This window comes from Columba livia, chromosome 4 (assembly GCF_036013475.1).
Source record: "Columba livia isolate bColLiv1 breed racing homer chromosome 4, bColLiv1.pat.W.v2, whole genome shotgun sequence".
Taxonomy (NCBI): Eukaryota; Metazoa; Chordata; class Aves; order Columbiformes; family Columbidae; genus Columba; species Columba livia.
The window spans coordinates 7,313,765-7,336,372 of record NC_088605.1 but is presented as its reverse complement, the minus strand read 5'-3'; the positions used below and the strand labels follow the sequence as shown (position 1 = coordinate 7,336,372).

The window sequence follows — 22,608 nt, the reverse complement described above, 5'->3', positions numbered from 1 at the left end:
TTCCATGAGGGGAGGATTTTCAAATAATTAAATAGGTCAGCTAACAAAAATTTTCAATGTGACTTAAACATCACTTTGCTCCTCTATAATTCACTTTGTCACCTTGTAATACCCACATTTATGACTGTCTTAGATCCTGTGAGGATCTGCAGATCAGGTCATTATTTGCATAATATCTAGCAGAATGGTCAGCGAGACAAGCACAGTTTGGAGACTCATGATACAGAGTCCCTATGAAGGGAAATTAAAACACTTAAGAGGTCATATACATTACAACGTGGCTTTGAATCAATACCAAATAAAAAAAGTAGAATTTCAGCCTGCTCAGTACAGTGACTACATAAAGTACAAGGCAGGAAACAATCAGCAGCCTGGAATTTCCCAGCTGTTTCAGAAAATTTCTGCAAATATTTTTGTATCTTCCTAGCAAAATGTACTATGAATGCACTGCTGTAAACATGGATTTGCCTTATTTACATCAACTGCAAAAGACCAGTCTTCTGTTTGTCATGGATCTTGCATGTTTATTAAAAGGAAAGTCAACTGCAGAAAAAGCATTTTCATTTTCCTCTTATATTTCAATGGGTTTTTTTTCAGAAGCGAGACACTGTAATATCTTGGAAATGTCACCAAGCTTTACACTCAACCTACAACATCAAAATAAGTTTGTGGGCATGATAGTAAAAAAAACCCAAACAAACCAGCAAGAACTACAAGAACTGCAGTATTACAAAAGCAGAAATGTGTAAAATAATTTTCATTTATTAAAAAAAATATATATATTCTTAATGTTACTGTCATAAGGTTTGATCTTTATATTTCACTGCTGAAGTCAATGAGCAATTTTCTACTCGACAGAGGATGAAGTTCTTGGTCAGAAATAATTTGTCTTTTCTCTCTATAAATATACATACACAGAGTCATAAATGTATCTACCTAATATATGAAAGGGATTGAGAACACAAACACTAAGTCATTGCCCTGGCCTCTTGGTGAGATGGGGACATTTTTAACACTTTCTATTATTCAAAGCAGAAGCCCAAGCCCAACACCACCCACCTTATTCTCCACTCACGAGCCATCATTTACCTCTATGAAAAATGAGTACAAAATGCTACCAGCATGAGTAGAGCAATATCTGATTTTTTCACATAAGCATGACATTATAAAGCATAAGGAACTGGAAAAGCAGGTCCTCCGTGTTGGCAGGATCAGATCTCTAGATGCTGTTCCCTCATGCGCCAAATTCTTCTTGCCATATTTCTCAGGTGATTAAGTTTGTTTACAGGAAGCCTGTCCCCATTTTAGGGTGATTTTGCCCTGAAATCCCATGCTGAACAGAGAAAGGTATCAGCATTGCTGTACCCCTCTTGCAAAGCAGCAAACTGAGTCAAAGACGCAGATATCTGACATCAGTGTGAGCTGAATTGAAAGTTTCGCATTTCATGCTGGAGAAAATCCTTTAACACAGATCCAAGGACTACTTTCCTAACTGCTGGTCAGTGGTCTAAGGGCTCCACATTTGCATCTTCAGCACCTTTTCTTTAATATATCCTGTGACCACAGGCTGACACATCACATCCAATACTGTGAAAAAGAACAGCTAGAGGACTGACTAAGGCAAAATGTTTAAATCAGAGGCATTTATTTATTTAATGAAAGAGTGTAACATGGGAATATTTCCAAAGTAAACCTCTCACTTCATAAGCATTTCTATCCAAAACTTCAGATTTACCATTTATTTTCTTATACAGCTTAAACCAACATGCCCTAAAATTAGGAAAAGTTTCTGTCATTAACTAGATATATAACATGGCATCATTTTAATCTATTCATTTATTTTAAAGTTATAAACTTTTGAAAAACACTGATCCTATTTCTTCTTCATGCCTTTACTCCTGCACTTCCTAGTTCAGACAGAAGACCCTTCTGCTGATGCTTCTGATGTTACACGAAGGAATTAGGCTGTTTTCTCTAGGTATAAAAAGTATAGGAAACTACTCAGCATTTAGTCCCATATAGTGCTTAATGTTCCAGCCACTACCTAGCAATGCACTTAAGCGCATATATTACTTGCAGTACCTCAGGAGTCTCATTCGTAACAATGAGTTCACTCAACAATTTTGGGGGTTTAGGGCCAGAATTCTAAGAATTCTCAGAATCCTGCAGGAGGAGATTTGGATGTGAGGAACTAAGGGCAGACTAATGAGCAAAGACCTGCTCATCTCTTTATCGTTGAGATATTCTGATATTTTATGAAGAAGAGAGTGAGAGCCAAGTACAAGCCTAAATAATTTGCTCATTTTGATGAGGGGTTGTGCAAGGGCTAACAAGGATTATTACTGCTTTTAGGAGACATTGATATAATACACATAAAAACGGCAACAAAGCAAAGCCTGTATTTGGATGGCATCAACTTGGAAACACAAAAGGAAAAACTGCAGTTCCACTGAGCAGGGTGGGGTAAAGAATTGAAGAGACTTGAAAAAGGCAACTTTCCTTGACGTGAAATTCAACTATATTTTCCCCTGCAAAAACTAAATGTAATACCAGTAATTCATAGAGACAGTTGAACAAATTGAAACCATCTACAGAAAATTAAGTTACATTTTTATGGAAAGAACAGAACACGTTTAACAAGCACTACCTAGAGCCAGCAGCCTTTCACTATATAACCTGCAGTGTGTTGTAATTATGCTGAGGTCAGAATGCCTGTTTCCAGGTTTAATCAACTAAGTCAATTTTTTAGTTGGTCTAAAAAAAAAAATCTAATAAGCTTTTTGTTCTTGGATTTTTTTTAATATATTGCAAATGTGAATTCAAAATAAACCACAATATATCCCTAGATTTTTAAAATGCTGGGTTACATTGATGGAAATATCCTTGAGTACATTAAAAGAGACAAAACTACATACTTTGGCAAAATTTGTGCTTGAATCTTAGTGTTTTGCAAATTCCTTGTTCTTAAGCACTGTATTTAAGCCTAATTTTATGTTGTATGGTAGCTTGGTTTGTATTACAAAGAGATGGTTAAAAAGGAAGGGAGCAATCTCTAAAACCATGTGTGGTCAGAGTGGGGTCTGTAGGAACTGAACTATATTCTGTCAGTTGCGAGTGGATATTTTTATTGCCCCTTTTTAAAAGTTGGCTCCCTGATAGCAAGAGTGAGATAGATGTAGATAATTCCATGCTTTTTTCTGTGCTGCTTCTGCAAGAAGTGCCATATTGCTATACTTGTGCCTGTTCCCTTACACGGAAAATGACTAAAGAATGAAAACTGAATGGATCATTTGTTTAAATGGCAAATATAACATGAATTCATAACAGTAAACGTGTTTTACCTGAAGCAGACACTGGATAAAATGCAGAAGCAGGATGTGACAGCAGGACTGAACCTAGAACTTGAAAATCTTCCCTTCCTGTGATGGTCCTGAACACCAGGATGAAGAATCACTCTCATTTTTTGCTTTTGCTGTTCCAAAGCATCTTGATTTGTTTATTTTTGTGCAACAGAGCATTTTCAGCCAGGGGAACGGAGAATATAACTGGTTCATAACTGCCTTGTGCTGAAGATGCCCTCCAGAGAAGCTGGAGGATGTGGTTTGAAATGTCTTCGGAGGAGAAAATCTGAGCCTGTCTCTTCCACATCCTGGTTGAGGAAACTAATCCTATTTGTACTGAGGGTTACAGTGTGAGGTGAAGGGAGGAGTAATGGTAAGGTGATTTGGTCCCATTGGACAAAAAAAGTAAAGAATAATTCTCCTAGTCTTTTGACAGAGAGAGGGTGTAGATACCTGTGTTCAGGAAATGACCCATAACTTAGGAAGTACTTTTCTACAGGTTTAAAAAGCAGCAAGATTTAAGACTTATTCTTCTTGCTCAGTTCTAGATGGTTCCCTCCCCAGAGACTTCACTGTTTTGAATCTCATTTTGAGATGTCTAATACTTCCCTGGCACCACTTTGAGAGTCTGGTCACCTAATATAGGCTTGTGAATGTGGCTTGGCCATAAAAATAAGATTTATGATGCTTCATTATCACAGTTCATAAATCATTTGGTGGCTCTAGCTCAAAGAGACTACTTTTTTCCTTCATACCTGATGATTCTGTGAGTTACACGTTATTTAAGTGAAGCAGCATGTCCAGCATAGCCCCTAAGAAACAGATTCAATCAAAGTAGTGTTTGAGAGTAATGAAGATATCCAAGAGTATTTTATACCTTGCAGTCAGGATGTGTTTGCTCAGATCAGACCCAAGTTATCCAGAAGGATGTCACATCTCTGGCTGACTTCTGCAGATCTGAATCTTCACCAAATGTTTGAGCTTTTGTGTCGAAACCCTACATTTTTTGTTACCTGCTTTCTCAGCTTAGGTATGTTCAGAATAACAATAGCTGTAACTCTAACAATCTGTAACTCTATTACCCCTTTATAAAAGTAACGATCTTGCTGTTACTCAAGAGTCACTGGCCTTACAGAAGCAGCATTGCTATTATTATGTGTGTATATATATATCTATCCCAAAACAATTCCTAATAATTTCCATTCCTTGACTGGATGGCAGCCATTTGGTTAGTCGTCATTCAAGAGCATGGAGACCATGTAGCTTGTGAGAGCTGTATTTGTGACAGCAAAACTGCCAAAAACATCCAAGTATGTAACTTGAATATCCAATTATATTAACAAATGACGATGCCTAGAACTTGAGATGGTGGAAAATGAAATGTAGACCCAGTTTTCTATTAGTAACAGCTTCTAAAATGACACTCCACTACTTCACATTGGCTTTTCCCCTCTCTGACCCTTTTTCCCCCTCTCTTACTTCTCCAGAAGCCTCGTCAGTCTCAGCTTTTGTGCCACTGAATGATTGTACTGTTGAGCTTCATCTCCATATATAGAAGTCTTTACCACCACAGAGGGTATTTATTTTCACTTCTCCACAGTCTGAAGTAGTTTTTGTTTGTGGCTTTATTCCCCACCTTTGGAACGTGACCTAATGTCCATCGCACTTGAAATAAATAGAGCCGGTTCAACATTATCCGCAAATCCTGGATGGCTAAAAAACAAATAAAACAAATTAAAAAAAAAATCAGCATGTATCAAAAATAGCAAATTGTTCAGTCTACTAGCAAGAAAATGGCAACACTGTCAGCTTTTATTATGATACTGTGACTAGTAGGATTCTCATTGTCTATGCTCCTGAAAGGAAGGAGATAGATAAACTTTTGTTAAAAGAGGTTTATTTATAGTCTTCCTGTTTGCACAAAAAGTTTGAAAATTTGACCTCAATATGCCCTAAAGGCTTTAACCCAGGAAATGAAATGTCCTCATGTATATAATTTTAGATTTCATGGTTTTAAGCTTCACTGTAGGACTTCTGGCATTTCACTCACAGTGTTGGAGTGCTTGAGGTTAGCAGCACTACAATGACTAATAAAATCATGGGTTTTTATAATCAGCAAAATGCAAGATTACGTTCAAACTACAAGTCTGAGTGCAGAGGATAGAGAACAGATGTATTTCACATAGCGTTTTTTTCCTTCTCACAAGCCATATCTTAATATACTTCACAGAATTAAAAACACAGAAGAAAGTCTCACCCCAACACTATTTAACCGATATCCTGGGGAAACAGAAATTAGGAAGATGAGACGTGTGATTTCCTCTAAGGTTAGAAATGTCATCAGGGATGAGACATGAAAATAAAAACAACACGGGTGCAATAAAGTTATATGAAACAACATCTAAGAAGATGCTGACATTCGCAGTGCCTAGATTCTATAAACAGACAAAGACCACAGAGCAGAGGTCAGAAAAGGTGACAGCTCCATCTGTGAGGAAGGCTGCAGGCAAACAAGGCAGCTGCTTTAAAAAAGAAAGTAAAATAAAAAAAACGGGATTGGCAATTTTTACTAGATCATGGGATGCTTGCTTGTGACTAGGGGTGATATGTTCACAGTGTTGCTTGTTTAATAATAATTTTGCTCTTGTGAATGAACACATGAATTATAACTGCTACATCATGGAGATCCTGTTACCACTAACTGGTGTGCAGCACCATCACCAGATTTGCATTCTGCAGGACATAGCTCTCTTGAAGTTAACATGTTATACACGCTCTTTATGACAGTGAGATCTAAGAGGCAGAAATCACAAGCTCCAGTCCTCCTGAGGTGGGGGGAGATGGTCTCCTCGCCTGCAGGAGCTGTGCACTGGTGGAGGAATGCTGTCCCCACGTGCAAGAACCATGGGAGGAGGTCAGCAGACTGCACAGCATCAGAGATGAGAAAGGCATCGATCAGAGCTTCTCAGAGATCCTGCAGAGACAAAAGCCTGAACCCCCACATACACCAAAGGAGGGACAGGCAGAATCTGTGCTTATCAGCTTAGGAAATGGAGACTCTCATGATGCTGAAGGTTAGAAGCTGATGACTTGTGGCATCAGTAGGATAGCTCACATTCCACCTGCAGATCTGCAAGTACAGAATATGTTCAGTGCCCTGGTTTCAGGAAAGGGACTAGGAGCAGTCTCCAACAAAGTAACCAAGCCTGATGAGCCTGAGTCATGCACCAGGAAGAAGCAACAAGTGACACCAGCAAGCAACTCCCCACTTTAGGGGATGGAGGCCTCATCTGATGAGCAGACCTGCTGTCTAGGGATGTTTGCTGCTAGCTGGGAGTTCAGATCTGGGACATTCCAGAGAGGCTGCCTAGGCTTGAACGGCCCTTGGATTATTATCTCCTGCTGCTCCTCCACATGGGCACCAATGACAGTGCCAGGGGAGATCCCGACTGTTTGAAGCGTGACTGCATGACTAACCGTCTGGAAAGCAGATTTGCAGAAAGGGACATTGGGAAGAGCTGCACTGGGAAGATCACTGCCAGCAGGTTGAGAAAGGTGATCCTTCCTCTCTGCTCAGCATAGTGAGACACATCTGGTGTCCAGAGTTCAGCACTGTGCTCCTCAGTAAAGAGACATGGACATACTAGAGCAAGTCAAGCAAAGGTGAACAAAAATTATTAGGGACTGGAGAACCAGACCCTTGAAGGAGAGGTTAAGTGACCTAGTTTTGTTCATCTTGGAGAAGAAAAAGCTTCCTGGGGGATTTTATCAATGTTTATAAATACCTGATGGGATGATGTAAAGAAGGGGGAGGCAGACTTTTCAGTGCTGCACAGCAAAAGGAAAGAGGAAACAGACACAAACAGAAACAGAGGCAATTCTGTGAGGTTTGTTTCTTTTTTTCTTTTAAATTGTGAGAGTCTTTGAACATTGGAAAAGGTTGTCCAGAGGTTGCAGAGTCTCCCTCTTGGAGGAATTTGGGACCAAACTGGACGCGGCCCCAAGCAATATGCTTTAGCTGGTCCTGGGAGGTTGGGCTAGATGATCTCCAAAGGTCCCTTCCCACTTCAGCTATTCTGCAAGTCCCAGCCTTTGATGACAGCAGCCAAAGATTTGTTCCTTTCTCAGTGTTCAGGGCAGCAAAATTTAGCATAGTTTATAGTCAGCTAATGGAAGTTCTCCAGGACTTACACGTGCAAAGAAAAATTTTCTGGGGCAGATTCTTCAGTTTTTTAATTGGAGAAGTTGATAAAACACTTGCTCAACACATCAGCAGGCTATTGTGCTGAAAGAAACTGATGGGAAAACTGAATATTGATGGATGGGAAAGGGTGAGGAAAAAAAAGGCTTCTGAGGCTCGTGGGGTGGTAGAGAGTAAGGATTCTGCTTTTTCATGTTTTCTGTAAATCAGAATTCAAGACAGATGTGTACAATGCAGACAGCAGCAATGATCCATGTTCCAGTATCAGTAGTGTGGAGAGGCCCTGGATGCCACTGCAAACTATCTGCTTTCTTCCAGTACTGTTGAAATCTGCAGGATTTCAAGAAAGCCTTGAAAATCCTTCACTTAGTTGTGATTATTTTTTCCAATACAACCATTTTAACAGGACAAACTGATTAGTGGAATATTTAATAATCCTGATTCCCAGTACTACCATACTAGCTATGTCCCACCACAAGCTTGTTTTTATTTTTTACACAATGGGCTACAGTTTGGTTGAAAACATTTTATACCAGCAATTCTCTTGGATAAGCTGATGTATATTAATAACAGAGTGGCTTTATGAAGCAAACAAATGTTGTCAATTTTCAACTGACAATATTGTCTCATTCCTTTGCAGAGTACTTTTGAAAGAGAGCTGAAATGTTGTTGCCTACTGGTACTGACAGATGCTGTAAGAAAGATTCTGTGGATGGACAAGCCATACAGACACGGCAGCTATAGGGAAAAAATTGTGAAAGTCTTAGCAATCTATTTTATTCAGTAAATGAGGCTGAGCTGAGAAAAAAAAATGCTCCAATTGAGTAGCCTCATACCATCTATAAAGCATGTTTCAAAATACTGATGCTGGAAACAGACCTATACTTGATGAACTCCAGATGATTCCACTGATATTAATACAGAGGAAAAACCCCAGCATCTTCCCTCCTCCATCCCCTTCCCCTGCCAGAGGTAATCCAGAGATTCTTGCACTGTTAAAGTCATTATGACATATTTTGGAACCAGCAAAAATGAAAATGATTCATCTCATCTTTCCTATGATGTTTAAAAATGTATTTTGCAGTAGCTCTAAGTACAAGGCAGCTAGAAAACCTTCAACAATTTAGATAAATAAATATCATAGGAAAAATCTTTGAAGTGGGAGATCATGAGCAAACACATCTGCTTAACAGAACCGAAAGCACAAGGGTTTGAGACCTTTCCCTTCTGATCTACCAAACAAAATTAAAAAGAAATATGTGCTTTGTTTTAATGTTTTAATAACAATTTTTGTGTTGTTTTGTATTTCAACACTTACATAGCAAAAGGAATGTGTAGATAAACAAATGTCTCATTTCTCTTAGTAGCAGAAGTATTCTGGTTCATATTTATTGACACAGCATTAATGTCACCTTTGATAGTAAGGCTTTCATTTACTTTTGCCTAAATAAAGCCTTTAGGAGAAACTGTTCTGTTGGGGTTTATTTATTTATTTATTTATTAAAAAGATCTTTGGTTCTTTAATTTCACTCATGAGAAATATTTTTGAAGGTACTATACTTTAAACAGCTCAATATAGTATTCAAGAATCTGATCTTGCTTTGCAAAGAATCATCTCTTAATCAAAAGGATGAAGCACATGAATTAACAAGTCTTTTCCATCTTGAAATTCTGTAATTCATTCTATTCATAGCACAGCCTGAAACAGTTTTCCATTATTAACCAGTCAGTAATGCTGAAAAAAACATCCTTGAGCCTAATGATCTTATTCAAATATTTAAGTGGAAGAAGGGATGAAATAGACAAAATCAAAGCAAACTCAGGCCTCAGTAAAGCTTTTCCCTGTAAGGGAAATGGAAGAACTATTTTATAACAACTTTTCCATACAAAAGTGTATTTTCTTCAGACAACCTAAGTGCGTGATCTTTATAGGGTCTCGTGTATGTTACTGTCTGCTAAGGAGCTTGTGACTAATGTTACTCACAGCAAGACGCCTCATCCAGACTGGTAATGACCATGAGCAAACCTAGAAGTTTCTGCACAGAGAAGTGGATGAACTTCCATTGTCTCCTGAATATTACATCAAATATGGAACCATACAAGATTGCAGTGGTCACTGGCCTTCAGGGAGTGCCACACAAAGAAATGAAAAGCCTAAGACATGCCAGATCAGTAAGAGCCAGCTTTACCAACAATATTTTTAAATATTTAGAAGTTGCTTACTATAAAAACCAGAAGAGTTAAAAACAAAACAGATTTTAAGTGATCTTAACACACTAATGCTATGACTTGGATATTGTGAAATCTGAGCCAGTTTGTGAATTGGCTGCCTTTTGCAATTGATGCTAAATTTGACACGTGTTGGAGGCTGCTGGTGCGACATTTTCCTTACCAGTATCACTGATGGTAACTGCTCTAGGCACTTCTGTAGCCCCCTAACATTCTGTGAATGATTGCAAAATGGAACAATTCAAGCAATTGCTCTTTCATCATTTCTTGTGCTTGCACATAATATTTCATGTCCTTGCCTCTTCCTTCTCCAAGTCTTTTACAGGAAGTTTTTCTATTATGTATCCTGATTAAATTATATATTTTGCTTTAAGCTGCCTTTCTTGTGATTACAGCCTCTTTAAAACGCTGTGGTATAACATCATGAAATATATGTCATCAGAAATATAAAAGGTACACATTTTTAAAGATCTGTAGTATGAATTTTGAACTATATATGTTTAAATAAAATTGACTTAAGTATGAAGTTGCCAATACTGAACAAGATAACCTTTTCTGAGACTCTGTTAGATTTAAGTAACCCTGTCAAACTGCTGAATTCCTATTATCTTCTTATACCCATCTAAACTTGCAGGCTCTTACCAAACAATAAGAGGTCTTTTTTCTGGCATTAAATATTAAGCATTAACATCATGTATAAAGAAAAATGTCATTTTAATGTATTTCCTAATAGTGCTGTACATCCTTTGTCTTTATGTTTCCTCCTAGTGTGTCATTATATGGACCTTCAAGAAGGTCTTTGTATTTTCTACTTTTATAGCCTCGTATTTTAGATAAAACCATAGTCAAAATAATTCTGGCAAGAAGTTTTTCTTATGCCCACTAATACTACTGTTCTACTAAAAGAGAGGTTAAGCTGAAGTAATACAAGATGTTGCCTCTTTAGCATACAGAAAGATGAAAAAGATATGTATTTTCATTTCAGTTGGGAAGATGAGAAAAGAGAAAGACTGTGACACAGTGTTTCATAGCCCTGTCACAAACACTATGCAAGATTTGTGTATGAATTTTAATAAACAACTAATACTTAGGTGTTTGGAAGTGTTTTAGTTATTGCTTCTACTTTTTGAGTGGTTAAAACAGAACAAGAGTAAGACTAACAACAATACCAGATTTCTGATTGTTATTGTTACTGTCCTCTGGATAATCGCTCGCTCAACTTCAGCCTTCTTGATCTGTGGCAGCAAAACCAGAAAACAGTGAAGTGGTACTTTATTTCCTTAAGGCTAGGATATAGAGGAGTAAATCCTACTCCTACAAACATGAAAGCAATGAGGAAGCAGGAGTGGTGTCTGTACAAAGACAATGAGTGATAAAGACAGGAAAATGAAGGAAAATATGAAAAGGATAAGTCAGCGACGTATCTGGAAAAATACCTACAAATCTGGGAAAGACATTTATATAGGGCTTAAATTTCAGGCATCTATACCTATAGATGAATCCATATAAATCTGCACAGTAGTTAAAGGTATTCTCCAAAGCAGCTCTCAAGTCTAAACCTCATGTCCAAATCAGTGACTTTTCATATGTGACTCCCAGTGTGGATGCAGCACAGGGAATGCTGCAGGCTCAGTCTAATACCCTGTGGGTATGGGATCAAGAAGGAATGCTCCCAAGTGGTGACAGGGACATCTTTATTTGGGGTGGATCTAAGATCATCCCAACTTAACAACATGCACCTACTGAGAGTATGGGGAAATAGTGACTTCATGGCCACAGCCAAGAAGCTAAAAAAGGATTTTTCACCACTAAGAAATCAAATTTCGACATGCAAATTTGAATACATTAAAAATACTTAAATAGGTATATGATATTACAAGAGAGATGTCATTCCAAGTTAAGTGACATTAAATAGAAGGCCCAGCAAAAGGGTCAAGACAATGAATTACTACAAAACATATATTAACACCAACATAATTACATAGATAATAAATTAAAAATACAAAGGTTCAAACCATGAGAATCAAGAAGGGCAACACATGACCTGAAATACAGCTATATTTATGACGGTGCACATTACGTGGAAAACAATGAGCAGAAATGCAGAAAGAAAAAACGCCCTTTCTTTAGGCAATAAAGCACAATGTGTAGGTAAGAGAATCACTTTATCCTCTACAGTCATGCTATTTCAAGAAGGAAAAAGTAAGTAACTATCACCAAGGCCGTAAAGATTACTAGTAAGGGCAAGGGTAACTTCAGTGTAACTTCAGCAGACTAAGAGACGCTGAAGATGAAGTTTTTGAGAAGAATGCCAATGATTCCATTTCTATGTTCACAACCACACTGTTAGATCAATGACTAAATTCAATTGACACTGGTTCATGGAGCCAGGTGCATTTTAATGCCAAGAATACCAGGAAGCAGCAACATTAAACGGGAGAAGTGAGGCCAAATGTCGTTCATCCGCAATAAACTCAGGAGCCAGTGGCCAACTACAGAGTCTTGGTAAGAAGCCCATGAATCAACAGACAAGGAAACCAAAGAACTGGTACAGAGGCAAGGGAAACAGTTCCTCACATGGTCTGTAAAGCTACAAGAACACAAAGCATCTTTAACGTTGATGTAGCTAATAAAGATGGATACAGCTGCCTACAAAAAAAGCATCATTTCAACCCTTGATATTTTCAGAACAGGTATCTACAACTGGTGTGAAATCCTTCATGTAAATCAACAAGGGCTTGAAGCCCAGATATTTTAAAGAAAAAAATTATCATTACGACAACCGTAAAATACTACTATCCTGCAGTTATTAGAGTGAAAGTGTAATTTCCAAAAGCAAATTAGGAAAAATAGTCACCTAAAACTAGCAGGCTGAAAGCTGTTGCTAGTAGATACCTAGTATGCTCAGAAAATGCATCTGGAATAATTGTATAATTTGAGCTAGAGTATTATCTCAGGGACATTTGAAAATGACTATAAAAAAGCAATTCCAAGTGTACCTGAATGGTTTCAATACACACTTTTGAAACTTCTGTACTGTGAGGTAGAACAAAACCTCCAAAGAAAAGCTGCTTATGGTGGAAATACAGCGCACAGCAAACCTGCCAGGGCATGGAAAACACAACAGAACGTGAGATAATGTTACCAATCCTCTGTAACTTCTCTGCAAGAGTGAAAACCACAGCAGAATAGTGGTGGCCAGCCAGAGGGCATCAAAAAATGACCAGGAAGAGTCTTGGATATTGCTTGGCTTTGTGTAGGAGAAATATAAAAGGTTATCTATATTACAAACTACTAGGATACCACCCAACACTTTGAAGACATAATGTTACTTCCACTTGCAACATTACAGATGTGAAACCTTTTGAAGACTGTTGGATTGGGAGGATTGCGATGGTTAAGAATATGCAGTGTCAATCTGCTTCACATCATCTGCATTCCAGTAACCTGTAGTCACAACTTATCAAACACTTGAAATAAGACACAGTAAAAGCAGTATTTAAAAGATAATAAAAGAAGGAGCCTGTATATACATCAGGAAGTCTTAGTCTGCAGGAGGCAGCTGGAAGTCAATCTTTATGTGACTGGATTAATAGCTACAGTTGTAACCCTGTTGTAAACAAAGCACTTATTTAGGTTTTCAGTCATAAGTCTTTGTGATATTCATCAGTCTGGGGTCCATAAATTAGCTTGTTTTTTTTTTTTTCCCCACTTTCTTTTGTAGAAATAAGTATCTATCATTATTCCAATACTATGAACAGCTGATGGGGGTAGAAAGGTTTGTTTGTTTTCTTGTTTTTTTCATAAACCATATTTTGAGACACTTGAGTAATTTTCCAGAACCTGCTCTAGCCTATTCTATTGATATTTCCAATTCCTCAGAGGCTGTAAGAAAGGATTAACTGTTGGATGATATCCATATGAGAGACCATGAACACTAGAAGTTGAAGGCTTTGCAGCATAATAATCTGTGGAAATGTCATCTGAAAAGCTGAGATAATGTCTGAAATTTGCCAGTGGGCAAGAATACTGTATCTGGGGATGTAAAAAAGATAGGCTCGAGCTTGATTCTAAGAATTCAAGAAAGATGGAATTACATCTGAATAGAGGGACTTGTGGCTCTTTGGATTATGTCTCACAGGAGATAAACACTTGCTGACCTTCAGTCCCTCAGTGCTCTTCTGCCCAGACTTTCAGTGCACTTGAATGTTTGTTTCTTGACCTTGAGACCTAACAAAGCAAAGAGGTTTAGAAATACTTGAATTGGGTCTGTTGTTACAATGATCTTAAAATGAATATTTTTTTGGCGAGGTTCATATAAATCTGGATGCTATTCATGAACTGTTAGTACTGCAAGGTACAGAGGAAGAAAAAATGACTGATCCTTTGAGAAGGGCAAGTGGCAATGTGTTGTCAAGGGTAGGTCCTTATCTGCATGACAAGTATTTTTATGAGCTGCACAGTCAGATATCTTGCAAGTCAGGAACTGCAGAAGGCTTTTAAGGAAAACATTGAATTCCTGTTCCATGTAGTGCATTATAGATAACTGTGGACAGAAGACAATTCACACATGTAATATATTAGCTACACTTTCTTTGGTTTGGGACACCGAATCCCTAGAAGCACATCAATGTAGCTCTGTATGCTGTCAAATTAAGGCCAAACAGCCACAAACAGCATCAGGATACACATAACCATGTGGTCTTGCCAATCCATAGCTTTCTTGAACTAAAGGGTGGTTCAAAAAGATGGACCCAATTGGAAATCACTTCTGCTTTGAAACTGGGTCCATCTTTTTGAAACACCCTGTAACACATCAAAAATGGGATGCAGTAACAACAAATGAGGACTTTGTTCAGGGAGTGGTGAGGCATGGGTTATGTAAGTTTTTAATGTCTCCACATGTGTTGCAACATAGAATAATTTTGCCTGGAAGAGACCCTTAAGATCACTAAGTCCAACCATAACCTAACTGACGCTAAACCACATCCCTAAGAGCCACATCTATATGTCTCTTAAACAGCTTCAGGGATGGTGACTCCACCACTTCCCTGGGCAGCCTGTTCTAGTGCTTCACAACCCTTTCCATGAACTGTTTCCTTATGTCCAATCTGAACCTTCCCTGAGACAACTTAAGGCTACTTCTTCTCATCCAATTGTTTGTCACCTGGGAGAAGAGACCAACACCCTCCATGCTACAACCTCCTTCCAGGTAGTTGTAGAGAATTACAAGGTCTCCCCTTGGCCTTTTTTCCAGGACAAACAACCCCAGATCCCTCAGACACTCCTCATAAGACTTGTGCTCCAGACCCCTTGCCAACTTAGTAGCCCTAATGTTTACTATTATCTTACAATTGCATATTATTTTTCAGTATGATTTGTAGTCTGTAATGACTCTTAAGCTTTATTCCTGAAGAGCTGCTCTGTAACCTGTCCTCCCTCTCACATTTGTACAGTGCTGAATTTTCTCTCTTCTAAATATATATATTCAGACTTGTTTTTCCCACCTGAAAAACATTATCTTCAGAAGTGTCATTCTTACAAAGTAAGGTGTACAATAACGTACCTTGCAGCTCAAGATATTCAGAGGCGTTGGATTCTCTCTTTTGATACCAGTTAAAGCAGGCTGTACTATTTTCTTCTTTTTTTGTGTTTATGTTTCTGAAAAATAATCAGAAGCAGAATGAAACCTGGAAAGTTTCCACTCTTTTTGCTATGGTAAAGATGCATTCAGTCAGCCACTAGATGATTCATGAGGTTTCTAGTAGTGGGCACTACTTATTCCTGCCCACTCTCTTTAGGGGACTTGATAAGTGTCTCTTCTGGGAGAAAACAAACTGTCCAAAAGACACTCCAGATGTTTTATGTTTCCAGAAAAATGTTGGGTGGGTTGTTTCTCATCCCATCAATAAATTTGGCTTAGAGAGCACTGGGGACAAGGAGGTCGATACTCTGCCTGATCTACCCAATCCTGAATGAAGTACATCTCAAAGAAACATTCAAGCCTCTAGAGGCTTGTCATCTTTAGCCTGCATTTTGTATGTTTTCAAGGCTGCCTGACAGGCAAGATGAATCAGAAAATGTTGAGCCCATCAGTCCCACCACACCGCAGATAAGGCAGGTGCAGAAACATTTCAGCGCTCTCAAATTCTGAGCATTTCAGCACACACCTGGCAGCTAGAATTCTATTAAAAACCAGAGCTGTCTAGAGAATGTCACTGGTTCAGGAGTGGGAGAAATATTCAAAAAAAGAAGCTGCTAGGAGCCCCTGTTGACCTTGTATATATTCTCCTATAGCTTGAGAAAGGTACAAGTGTCAGACCACCTATCTTACAGTGATGGGATTTTCAAGTTTCTTAACCTAAATTATATCCTTTTCTAGGTCCTTCCTTCCAGTTATGACTTGGCCAGCTAGCACAGTTATGAAAGTACTAAACTGCAAACATAAGAGCTGCTAAGAAGTGCTGCAATTAATTTTCTGACACTTGAGCAAACCTCTAACTTTTATACTACTGTGTTACCAGAATCTCAAAAACGTTCTTATAGCCTCTGCAGAAGAGGAAATCTGTTCTAACTTCTTTTTTTCTCTAAAAGCATTTAAGAGTTAATTACATATCCACAAACTTTGTTTGGGGGTGAATGAAATGTGACTGCAGCTGTTCTCCTGGGGAATGAGTTAAGACTTCCAACTTACATTGCCATTCAAATAATTTCCTCCAAATTTAAGTAAAAATCACGTTCTTTCAAAATTGTATATCTAGTGTTGAATATACACATTAAAGTTTCCTAAGGTATTTGATGTTGCCTGTAACAAAAAAACTTTAGCATTTGTATTATCTCTCTAAGTAATTTGCACTGATTGTTTATTGGATGCAGCTATTGAAGATGTGAAGTATTTTGAGAATTTGTGTACTTTTTGTGTTGGCTTTCTCAATTATCTTTGTTCTTTAGGGCTGACATAAGGAACCATAAAATGTTTTAGAGTAATGGATGCTACAGAGAAAGATCAATTGTCATAAAAAGCATGTAGGTTGATGCTTGAAGGCTTTAGCAAAAGCTGTGGGGAAAATGTATTTTCAGGTCATTGGATGCAGTCAACAGTGCTGAATATCATTACAAGTGACTGGGCTATTGCTTAGAAATGCTGGAGCAGAAGATATTAATCTGTTCAATGTAAATAAGTTCATTAACGGACTATATCAGTTTGATTGCACAGAGAAGGCTTCATTCATGGAGATTTTTGCAGCTAATGATACTTTTAGTGCTCAGCTCAAAATCTGGCTTATGTTTAGAACTTAAAATTCTAACTCGTTAGGAAAAAGAACAGGAAGTTTTTTCAAGGACAAAGAACAGTTTATAATTCAGTGACCTGCAACACTTAAAGCCTCCTGTTAACAGCATTTTGCTTTTTCCATTCTTCTATTGTGTTATTAATTTAAAACACCTGATCTGCCTTGTCAGGGCCCTGAGTACACCAGTAGGTGTTAATGTCCCTGAGCAGCCTCACCTGGGACCTCCAGCCATGCCTTGTTCATGGCCCCAGGACCCCATTTCCCCTCACCCTGAAGCCACCAGCCCCTGCCCCAGCAATGCTGTAGGATGCTGGTCCCAAGCTCTGCCAAAATCCTGCTGTCACCACCTTGGGTCCTGCTGAGCTGGGCTGGACCTACAGGCTGATGTTCCAGCCTGGCCTCAGCCTGTCCCTGTCACCAGGGAGATGCCTGGGGACACCCCCAGCCCACCCTGCTCCCTGGCAGTGGGATGACCCCATGGGGACCCTCCGCTGCTCTAAGTGCCTGAGGGAGCTGCTGGCCCCACTGCACCCTGAAATCCATAATTTTTCAACTAAAATCTGAGGCAGATATGTTAATTTTAATTGTGGACCAAAGAAATATTCATCCATCCATTACACAATTATATACTTCTATGAATCTTAATGTCCATCCCTGTAAAGTAAGGGTTTTGTAAGCTTGATGTTTTAAGATATAAACTATGGAGCAGACTGATAAGAAAAGCATAGCTTTGAAATTGCTTAGCAGTTGGAAAGTAATACTTGAGTAAAGAAGTGCTTTACTGGTCTTACATTCAAATGATTTCTGTGAGATATTAGCCTGACCATTTCCTAAGAGATTTTGAAAGTAGATCATATTGCATATTTACTATTTGAACAAAAAAAATCTCTGCTTTGCTAGGTGAAAAGTTTCCAGTATATAAAATCTTAATATTTACACATTTAATTTAATCACCCAGAGCCATCATTTTTACCAAGCAGCGTAACAAATCCCATAACATATTATCATCTGCAAGAGGATTATAGTTTTCTTTTGGGAATTCTGCAAACTTTGAGATAGCGTCTAAGTCTTTTTTCACTTCTGAAATATAGTCTGTTTTTTCTGAGGATCTCAGTGTGCCTTGAAGACAGCACCTGAAGACAGCTGTATAGCTGAAGAAAACCTAAATGCATTTAAATTTAACACAGTTTAATTTTTTACTAGACCTAGTCTTGTTATAGAATGAGATCAAAATTGTTTCACAGAACATATTTTTCATGAAACTTCTCGACCGCTATTAAAATTATTTTAATTCTTTCTGGAAGCAGTCTAATACTCTTCAGACTAATTGTTTCTCCTTATATATAGAACCACCTTCTAGGAAATGAACTCTCATGTATGAAAACACATGATTGAAAAAGATCATTAAATGTGCTTGACTGAAATCAAGCAAGTGATATTTGACAAACATCTAACATGATCTTTGATCTAGAAGGATTTTTCTTAAGAATGAAATGAGGTTTGATGAGACCATTAAAGGAACACTGTGTCTCACTGTGGCACTAATAGCATGTGAAGACTTTTTATAGGTGTTATAATCTTGGAGAATATTAAAATAACTGGAACTCTTTGGTTTATTGCATGATTGCTTAAAAATGTTATTTGAATTTAGTCTTTAAGTATCTGCAGAACCATGTGTGATACCAGAATACATACACACATGTTTCAGCTAAAGGACAACTACATAACAATATCCAGTTGCTGGTAGCCAAGGTCAGTGGAGTTCAAATTTGAAGTAGAAGATATTGTTTTCCAGGTAAGCGTGGAACACATATAGGAAAAACCATACAGGCAGTCAGAGCCCTGCGTGTGCAAGCGACAGGACTAAATGAGCACAATAGTTTCCTAGTAAGGCAGAATAGTTTGTGTTGAACTTCATGCCATAATAAAATCCTTCATTTAAAGCTAGTATTGAGATGTACTGCAAGGAAGACATATAACACAACCACATTCTAAAAAGTTAGGGTGGAATTACTTTCACAGAACTTTGGAACCCAGAAATTGGACGTTTAAGTTTCAGCTGGTACCTCAAGTTCCCTTCGTCATCAACAGGGAAAAACAGAACTGCACTGGAATAGAGACTTGCTTTTACATGACCAACTGAAAATAAAATCAAACAACTTCTGCTCCTCTAAAAAATCAGGGTAGAAGGGGTGCTTTTGGTGACCAGGTAGGAGTTATGATGCTAAATCTAAAATTATTACATTATGCTCCATGACTAGATTTCCAACTTCTGCTTTTTATACACTTTCAAAAATTAGTTCTTATCATTATCTTATTAAAATAGTTCATGTATACCAAGAAGTGACTGGAAATTTTATTCATAACAATCTTAAAACCTTTTCTTCATTCATCAAGTTCTGCTGTTCGGGGTTTGTTTGTGTTTACTTGCTCATTTCTACTTAAAAGCTGAAAGTCCACACTACATATAAAATGTTGCCAATGGTTTATCTTGTTGCAGTACCAGATGTCATCACCCATGTCTTACACTTCAGTAATTGGCTGGATAGTTGACAAAAAGATACAAACATATCTACTAATATTTATAAAATATACTTTATAAATTAGATAGAAGCTCTCGGGAATATTAGACACTGATGTTTTTGAGCAGGCTTGATGAGATACATATTTGGCAAGCTTCAGAGTAATTTAAGAAGAGGAAATCATACAGTGTTATCTTGCTCCTTCCCTTTTCTAGTTTTATACAATCCAGGACATAAGGTTCTTGTTACCAACTGAAACTGACATGATATGAAATTTAGTTAGTGTTTTGTTTAACAAGAACCCTGACTTGTAGCCTTGTAGGAAGGAATTAAGTTTCATTTTTTGTTTCCATTTCACATTAGTAGTATTTGCATGTGAGCTTCTAAACTGAGCAAAGCTTTAATTTTTACAGTAATTTTGTAAAGCTGAATACCCTATTTCCATTAAATAACATTTATGTAAGACTAGAATATTAGACACTGCACAGCAACTCTTCACCAGTAACCTAGTTCTAAAATAACCTAGTTCTTAATAATCAATTGCCTTTGGATAGATGGATGTTTCTCAGGCATTGGACAGTCATGGAAGAAACAATGAACCAGTGCTGAGAGCACCCAGAGTTTAAGACTCTTCTGTCCTAAAATTCTGTTTCCTCCTTGCTCCAGACATGCATGATGGAGAAAATAGTTAACATTGACATAATAAATTTTCATTACAGATTAAATTTAAATGACACATTAAAACAAGACTCTAACCACTAGAGACCAAACCATACTTGTTTAAGTCCCAATGAGTCTTGCATTGTTTGATTGAGTCTCTTCAACCAGAAAGATGGAGAATATTAAACTAGCCAGAAGTTTACACAACACTGCAGACTGCAGTATTTTTAATCAGTCAGCATTCTTTCATTGTTGCTAGCCCACAATGCTACAGAGGCACCCCAAAAATCAATTTAGGCAGGTGACAAGCTCCAAACAGAAAGCATTTATCCAAAATTATTCAGCACTGCAACAACATTATGAAACACAGATTCAGACAGCAGTTAGGAGTTCAGTTACTACACAGCCAACTCAAACACAAGGGATCCCAAAACTCTAGAATGATAATTCAAAATGTGCATCTTCCCTCTCATGCAAAGTGAGCATGTTCAAGGGTACCCAGAAGACCACTTACCAAGAAGGCAAGGTGTCTCAGTCCTCAAGGAACTTTTTCCTGAGATGGTGCCCAGATCTAGTGAGGAGAGCCTTCTACTGCAGTCCCACTAGCCCAATGGAAACTAACTCAACAGGAGCCACCACAAAACTCCACCTATACTCTAAATAGAAACTGAGCTGTGGTCATTTATGGCAGTAGTCTGGAAACTTCCCTCAGCTGAGGTGTTTCATTGGTCAAGAGTCCTGTCTGTCAACCCAAAGGGGTGTGTACATGAGCAACCTGGTGGGTTGGTCTGGAAGTTTCTGGTGCTTTTAGCAGGGGGTGGTGTGCTTGACATCCCCAGGCAATAAATTTCCATATAAGAAGTTATACATTTATACTTACATGAATATTTGCATATGTATGTGGACTTATGCAATATGTACTTCATAATAGATTTAGTATTATTTTTGGCAGAATTTTGTTTGTAACTATGTATTTACTCACCGTTTTTTGAACAACTGCTAAAAATTCAACAAAAATTTTTGGTACTCTAATTACTATAGCACAAGCATCTTCTCCCTAGAATAAAAAATAACTTAGGTATATGAAAACCCAAAGGATTTATTTCAGTTGGTGTCAGTTTGACTACATTAGCAGTTGTTTTTCTCTGAAATGTATGTTTTCTCTATCCCATGTATCTTCAAAGTCCATTATATTACCTTTAGCTTTGATTAACCCAAATTGTTGTATCCTGTGTGTGCTTTTTGCACATTTTCACTCATTCCTTTTCCCTAGAGAGAGATAATTGACATAAAATTAACTCTAATACAGACTGAAAACCTTAACAGCCTTATTAAGCATTTGTATTAAACAGAAAAAGCTTTCAGTTTGTAGCACAGGAAGCAATACAATAACGAATTCCAATTTACATCATGTGCTTGTTCAAAATACATGTTAAGCCATTGCTTATAGAAATGTTTTTATTATTGTAACGTGAAACGTTAATCTTTTACATTAATAAACAGTTAAAAGTCAGTGCAAACTAAGAAGTCCATGTATAACATTATATAAAGAAGGATCTTTTGTTTGTGCATGTGAATATGCTTTCTATATAGGAATATTGGGAAATCGGATAGGACCATAAATTTTATCTTGAGTCTTCCTTGCTTTTTCCATTTTTTTCTTCAAAAATCTTATATTGAAATGCTCATTTGCGTTCATTCCTCTAAGATTGTAAACTTTTCCTAAAGGTCCAGTACCTTTCAGTCTACCCAATAAATTACAACTCCCTTGTAATGAGTTAGTGTTCTAATGAAGACTCACTGGCAATGCAGTGTATTTTAACAGACAAATTACTCTAAATTAAGCTCAAACCATCTGTTCAATTTTCTTTTATGATTCTAAAAAGAACATATTTTAAAATTATATCATTTAAAAATAATGTAAGTGATTGAAGTATGCAATAAGGCTTCTGCATATTTGTTCATTCAGTGTAGCATACTTATGATAATAGTGGTGTTTCTTCCTTGCTCCAGGCATATATGAAGGAGAAAGTGGTTAATGCTTGATACAATAAATTTGCAGTTATTATGACGCATTAAGTATGTCAAAAAAGATATTTTACTCCTAGAGAGTTACACTGAATGTAAATCTCTGTATTGAAGCATCCTGATGGGATACCTAGAGGCAAAGCTTTAGCTAATTCCACAACTTGTAGGGGGTTAAGGATATCAGAGACATTTAATGCTGACAACTGTAGTTTTAATATGCTGGGGAAATAGAGCTATTCCATATCACTTTCTGTATTTGTTAACAGTTATGCCACCACTGGGGATCTCACTAGGATTTATAGAGAAAGAAGATGTTGGTAGCTATTTAGGGGGAA

The 22,608-nt window shown here is 37.6% G+C and overlaps 1 long non-coding RNA gene across 1 annotated transcript; it reads right to left on the bottom strand.

Moving 5' to 3' along the window:
* Positions 1 to 1,628: 1,628 nt before the first annotated feature.
* Positions 1,629 to 20,906, bottom strand: LOC110364257 (uncharacterized). The gene is made up of 3 exons (XR_002422903.2): positions 20,760 to 20,906; positions 15,338 to 15,432; positions 1,629 to 5,054 (listed from the first exon to the last, which is right to left on the bottom strand). It is a non-coding gene; the product is annotated as an uncharacterized LOC110364257 (long non-coding RNA).
* Positions 20,907 to 22,608: the final 1,702 nt, after the last annotated feature.